The sequence below is a fragment of the Helianthus annuus genome, chromosome 14 (assembly GCF_002127325.2).
Source record: "Helianthus annuus cultivar XRQ/B chromosome 14, HanXRQr2.0-SUNRISE, whole genome shotgun sequence".
Lineage (NCBI taxonomy): Eukaryota > Viridiplantae > Streptophyta > Magnoliopsida > Asterales > Asteraceae > Helianthus > Helianthus annuus.
This window is the reverse complement of record NC_035446.2, coordinates 84574645-84581983: the sequence shown is the minus strand read 5'-3', so window position 1 is coordinate 84581983 and position 7339 is coordinate 84574645. Positions and strand designations below refer to the sequence as shown.

At 43.2% G+C, this 7339-nt stretch overlaps 1 pseudogene; it reads left to right on the top strand.

The window, feature by feature from the left end:
- The first annotated feature begins 2595 nt into the window (after nt 1–2595).
- LOC110906879 lies at nt 2596–4174 on the top strand (annotated as a pseudogene).
- Nucleotides 4175–7339: the final 3165 nt, after the last annotated feature.

The window sequence follows — 7339 nt, the reverse complement described above, 5'->3', positions numbered from 1 at the left end:
CAAAACTCAAAAGGTATAGCCTATCGCTGAGTTTGGATGGTTTGAAAAGTTATTGGTTGGTCCACATTTTTGGGTTGCTATTTTGTTTCTTTTGAAGAGCATGTAAAACACCACCACCACCACCATCCAGACTTCATTATGTTTGAGCGTTACTAATCCAAAGCCAATCCCCAACTTAAATACGTCATCTCCAAACTGAAACGGTCAATCACCGAAAAACTCAGCCGTTTGTTGAAGCTATGACGCGAGCCCTAACATTCAGAAATAATGTTTTTAAGGCTGCCGAAATTTTAGTTTTGGGCGATTTTATGACTAACAAATATCACCACAAAAATTCATGCCCCTTTTTAGCCGGTTTGGGAACTGCCCCCATATTACCCGAATCATTTCATTGGCTGTATCCTTATTCCAAGAAACATCTGGGGACGTCCCATGGCGTTTCCGGAGCGTTTCCGTCCCCACGCCATCCTCGGGACAGGTACTCAAGGTCAGATGGCGTCCCCGTGCTTCATAGTTAATTTGGTTCCATTGTTTTGGAAAACTGTTAATGATTGTATTCAGTCTTTCCAACATATCTTAATGATCGTTTTACATTATGTTTGATATTCGTCATGTTAAACATGCGTTATTTTAAAGTTTTCCTTTTTTTTAATTATTGTTGATAGAGTAGTTTAACTAAGAGTAAATAGCAGTTCATTTCGGCTCTATGCATTTTCTAAAGGTAATTAATTATTGCATACCTTCATAATAAACTTTCTTTCTTGTAAAAAGAAGTAGAAACTAATAATTAGTGAAGATTGAACCTCAAACTAATAACAATTGATGATTGAACCTCAACCGCCCGTTTGAAAACAAGATGAGAGATTGTAATTAATGTTGGTTACAGGCCCCTTACAACACACACTACAAACTCACGTATATATGTCTTATGTATGTGAAGTATATAATATGCAGAGAATGAAAGAAAGGGTTACTATTATTCACGAAATAAAGGTTACAATATTAAATAAACCAAGAGGCTTTATATATAGCCTTACATGCACGTACAGAATATAAAAAGGAATAAACTCATATTCTACCCTAAAGAACCGGTACACTACTTGACTTCTTATTCTGCACGTGTACCATGCACCCATCTCAACGTACACTTGCTAAGAACTCGGTCAAACATCACTTAACCATTTCACTAGACCCGTTGGTAAATGGATAATCCATTTATCTGCTGACCCGTACTCGACCCATACGACCCGATAACGTGCCGACCCATGTGACCCGTAAACAAACCCGAATAATCCAACAATCACCCCCTTAATCGGTGTTTGTTTACGCCTTCACCGCAGCACCGAACCACCTTGGTTCCGAACCATTACGACTTTTACCGGACACCCGACCTCGACCTCGTCCAAAGCCGTTCACCCCCTGATCGTGATCTCACTATTCTGTCAAGCTCTTCCTTGATAAGCACACCTTGCGTATCAACCACCAACTAGACGCCTACCACCTGTACCGTCTTCGAGTCGCTAAACGAATATCTCAGCCACCTGCTGTTTCGTTTCTACCGCGCTACACCCGTTGGTTTTTCTACCCAAAGAATTCTGCACCCCTTGCAATTCTTCTCCTAGGCTAGAAAGAGTATCCGACAACTAAAATACACGATCTCTTCTTCGTTCTTCGATCAACAAACTGGGTTGACAAGCCCGCTGATTTGGCCTTAATCACGACTCGTCTCCGCTACCCTCTTGATCCCCTAGAACATAAACTCTCGAACCCACTGACCTGCGATCACCTAGTTCTCTCCGATCACTGCTGATCCGTCGCCTCCGATCACTGCACACCGGTAACTTCTGATCGCTACAGCCTTTTCCTCCACTTTAATCACAACTAACAACCACGAGACACACCGATGTTCACCCGTCACCCCGTCATCCAAACCGGTACTCTCCGCACGACAACGATTGACACGAACACCACGTCTCCGTCTTCCGCTGTTAAACAACCCCGAAACAACACCTTCTTTTACGACTGCCCTCCACCGACCGACACACCCGCCGGCGGCGGAGGCTTCCCCGATACGAGCCCTAGGCTCTGATACCAAATGTTGGTTACAGGCCCCTTACAACACACACTACAAACTCACGTATATATGTCTTATGTATGTGAAGTATATAATATGCAGAGAATGAAAGAAAGGGTTACTATTATTCACGAAATAAAGGTTACAATATTAAATAAACCAAGAGGCTTTATATATAGCCTTACATGCCAAGAGGCTTTATATATAGCCTTACATGCACGTACAGAATATAAAAAGGAATAAACTCATATTCTACCCTAAAGAACCGGTACACTACTTGACTTCTTATTCTGCACGTGTACCATGCACCCATCTCAACGTACACTTGCTAAGAACTCGGTCAAACATCACTTAACCATTTCACTAGACCCGTTGGTAAATGGATAATCCATTTATCTGCTGACCCGTACTCGACCCATACGACCCGATAACGTGCCGACCCATGTGACCCGTAAACAAACCCGAATAATCCAACAATTAAGTCACTTGTGTATAGCACTCCCCTTATTTTCCCCGAACACTCCACGCCATATAAACCCAAACCCACACCAGTCTTTACAATTTAGACAAACTCTAAACATTATGGCTCAAACTCAGCCTCACTTCCTCTTGATAACCTATCCAGCCCAAGGTCACCTCAACCCGGCTCTCCAGTTCGCTAAACAACTCACCCGGTTAGGTGTCAAACTCACCTTCCCCACCACCGTCAATGCCTACCACCGCATGGGCAAAGCTGGCAAGATTCCCGAGAGTCTCAACTATGTTCTCTTTTCAGACGGCTATGATGATGGTTTTAATCCGGATACTGATGATGCCACTCACTTGTTGGCTCAATTTAGGGAGAAAGGAAACGAGTGCTTGAAAGATACCATACTTTTTAGTGCTAAAAATGGCACCCCAGTCACTTGTTTGGTGTACACCCTCCTCATCCCGTGGGCTGCAGAGGTGGCGCGCGATTGTAACGTGCCACCAGCCCTTCTTTGGATTCAACCAGCGTCCGTGTTTCGGGTTTACTACTATTACTTCAAAGGGTATGATAAACTAATTGGAGAAAATTGCAATGAGCCATCATGGTCCATTGAATTACCAGGGTTACCATTGCTCAAAAGCCGTGACCTCCCCTCCTTGTGTCTCCCTTCAAACGCTTCGGATCCGGTGTTAAATACCGTGTTATTGTTAATTAAGGAGCTGCTACATAAGCTGGATTCGATAGAAAGGCCGAAAATACTCATGAATACGTTCGATGAATTGGAAGAAGAGGCCTTGAAAGAGATGGATGGCAAGGTAAACATGGTGGGTGTTGGTTGATTCCGTCCGCTTTCTTGGATGGGAAAGACATGTCAGACCAATCTTTTGGTGGAGATTTGATTGAAGCATCACATGAGTATTTGGAGTGGATGAATACTAAGCCAAAAGGGTCTATTGTTTACATATCTTTTGGTACCCTGATAGTGTGGTCAAAGAAACAAAAGGAGGCAATGGCTCATGGGTTGTTAGAGAGTAAGAGGCCATTTCTATGGGTTATCAAAGATAAAGATAGAGAAGAAGAAGAGGATGAAATAAGTTACATGCATGAATTGAAAAAATTAGGGTTAGAGTTAATAATTCCTTGGTGCAATCAACTAGAGGTGCTAGCACACCCTTCTTTAGGTTGTTTTGTTACCCACTGTGGGTGGAACTCGACACTGGAGAGCATGGCTTGTGGGGTTCCGCTGTTGGCTGTTCCGAAACGGTCCGATCAGACGACAAATGCGAAGCTTATCGAAGACCTATGGGGGGCAGGAGTCAGGGTGACGACTAACGAAGAAGGAGTTGTTGAAGGGGAAGAGATGAAAAGGAGCATTGAAATGGTGATGGGGGGACATGAAAGAGGTGAAATAGTGAGAGTGAATGTTATGAAGTGGATGGGTTTGGCAAGAGAGGCTATGAAAGAAGGTGGATCTTCTTATATGAATCTTATGGCTTTTATTGAAGAAGTTGGAAGTTGTACTTAAGATAAAGTGGTGAGTCATCGTAAGGAATCCAAGTCCTAATTTGGTTATGTTATTTGATTCTTTTAATGTAATTTAACTTAATTTTTCTGCTGGTATAAAATTTGAACATCATATTTTCTATGAACATACTCTTACGGTGAAATGTTGTTTTCTTCAACGAATTGATATGCAACGTGACAATATATTATTGAAGAAACACTGGTTCAACGGATCAGAATCAGTTGTACCAGGGGGTTTGAATCCGCATAAAAGGTTAGTTCTCTCTCAATTGGCTCAGTGGTGATCAGACTACTTCTCCGGCTATTCTGCAAAACAGAGCACCGTTAGCCTCGCCAAGGGGAGAAGGGGGTTCTCTCCTTGACCCGACTCCGGTGTGAGAATAAGTATTTGTATGGAGAAGATAAAGGTAATTGAGTAGTGAGATTGGATCTGAGTTCATACCTGAAGAGTTCTCCTATTTATAACCGAGAGTTTTGGAGGAAAAATCTGTTATTGAAAAGATAACGGAAGATGCTAACACCGTAGCGGTTATCTTTCCTTCCGTTAAGTCTTTTTTCTTTTTGTTAAGTTACTTTGATCCGACGTGAGTGCACACGGATCGTGAACTTGATCTACGGTTGGGGAATGGCCACGTGGAAAGTGGTTTGAGTGGAGATCATTTCCCAATTACATGCTATCGTGGTGATTTCAGGAATGTTTGTGATAATGACACGTGTCCAGACGGTTATAGCCGTCTGGGTGATGCACGATCATATTTCTTCTAGAAGATTAATGCTGTAATCTGGTGTGGCACTCTATAGTGTGCACACGGTTGGATAGATCCCAAGTTTGGGTAAAATAATATCCAAGTCTGGATATTTGGGTGGACGTTTCGGTTTCAGGGTTTTGACCCTTGCTAAATGGAAAGCGGCGCAAGGGTTTAGTTTCCTTTTGGGCGCGCGACTATCGCTCGTTAGTTTCTTCCTTCCCTCTGCAAGACCAATGCGCGGCCGCGCAAGGTAAAAAAGGTTGAAAGGTCGGTTTGGTGGTATGGTCCCATATCTTTTTTGTGAGATTTTTGGGACCTTACCCCTTCAAGTCCCTCCAGTCTAGTGTTGTACTTATGCAAATAAGTGGAGCACTGGACTTAGGAGAGAGATGGTTTTTGAGCTCGAAAAAATGAGAAATCTTCTATGAGAAGTCTCTATTTTATTCTGGGAATTTTGGAAATCTTTTGTCTTTATAGGACGGTACAGCTAGGACTGTAGGTCAAGCTGACACTGTCAGGTATATGCTGCTTTTCGTGCCTTTCACGCGCGTGTACAGACGCGTGTGTACTTTTCTGCTCTGTTGAGGGATTGTGATACCGAAAAATTTGCTGTGACGGTTCCCGATGCTTATTTATTGCGATGAGTATATAAAGTTTGGGTAACCTCCTAATGTCATCATTGTTTCATTGAAGCCTTTCCCCTTCCTTTATTTTCTTGAGAAATTCATCATTCTTCTTTTTATGTCGACCGGAGAAAATCAAGAAAATCTTGCTGAAGAAATGTCTTCTGAGCTTCCACCTTTGAAGTGGCCGAGAGGGTCCTTTGATGGTTTGATGCGAAATCTTAAATTTCCGGAAAGTTGGGGTGCTCTGTACCCTGAAGAAGGGCAAACAGCGGCAGATGCTCCGTCTGGGTACATCACCCTTTTCTGGGATTTCTTCTGTGACGGCAACTTTCGTTTGCCTGCGACGACGTTTCTTCTAGACATCCTTACCTTTTATAACATTCATCTTTCCCAACTGCATCCTATTGGTATGGTTAGGGTTCGACATTTTGAGTTCGTGTGTCGGACTATGAATATTGAACCGACTGTTCCTCGATTTAGGGTTTTTCACCAAATGCACTGTACCCAGGGGTTTTACTCTTTTGTTCAGAGAGCTTCTGCAAAGAAAATTTTGCTCAATCCTCCGAAATCTTTCCACGATTGGAAACAGAATTTTTTCTTTATCAAGGCCGGAGTGATTCCGATGAGGATGGTATTGAGGGGAAAAGAGGATGTTCCTATTGAAACACTCCAGACCCCTTCTGAGGAGACTTGGTATCAGGATCTGAAGGAGATACCTAATATCGCTTTACCGGAGAAAGCCCTTGTCGGAGCTGGAATGAGTTTAAACTGGAAGATGGATCGGGACGACAAGCCTGTCTACACCGAGGTCATGGTATGGTTTTGAGTTTTTTTTTTTTTTTTTTTTTTTGAGCCTGCCTGTTTTTTCCTGCAGTTGTTTCACTGTATGTTGTTGCTTATAAAAGAGAAGGGGGGAGGATGGGTACCACCAAGAAAAATCCTGATGAAGAATTTTGGTACGACCGTATTGCAAAGAATTTTTCTTTTCCGCGGGACGCGGATCTGTCTGATCCTCCTGTTGCTGGCGCAGGTAAGATTGTGTTCGTTGTTTGTCCCAATTTTTTCTCTTCATGCTTTAATTGTTCTTTGCGCTTTGTAGGTGAGTTGTCAAACTTGGGCGTGGGCCCTGAGAGGAAAAGGTGCGCTACGGCTAGTAATGTTGCGCCCAAGAAAGGTGATGTCGGAAAGACTCAATCTTTCAAAGCTAGAAATGTTGAGAAGAAAGGTATGCGCCATTCTTCTGACAAGTGTGATTATGTGGTGGTTTCTGACACTTTGGAGGGTCTTACGCCTGCAGTTACTATTCGGCGACCGAAATCAGAGCCGAAAGATTCAGCTGATATTCCTCCCTCCAACCCGGATGATCCAATTGACTTGGAATCTATTCCTGAGCATCTGGTGCAGAGAGGAGCAAGCAAGAGAAAGCAAACTGATACTAACGCGGAGGATCAGCCTCCTAAGAAGATTCAAAGAAAGAAGATTACTCGAAGGGGGAATCTTGATGCTTTCGTTACGGAATCTGTTCCTGGTAAGCAGCATTTTTTCTTGTTTCCTTTGTACGGGTTAGATTCTTATGGATTCTTGTTCTTACAGTAACTCCTGTTGCTCCAACCCCTATCGATGTTCAAGCTATGATACATGAAGAACTTCCTCCTACTCCTCCGCATGCTTCTGCAACTGTTCAAGCAAACGTTGCAGAAGGTGCTGATGACGGTGCAGAGAAGCCTGTTGAAATTGAGAGGCCTGCTGATGTTAGCCTAGGCAAGGTGGATGATGCGGAGAATCCTTCGGCTCCTGAGGTGGTTACTCAAGACCAAGAGAAAGGGTCAACCGAGAAAATTTCTACTCCTGCTTCTTCAGATACTACACCGGAGCATATTGAGAAGACAACAGTTGA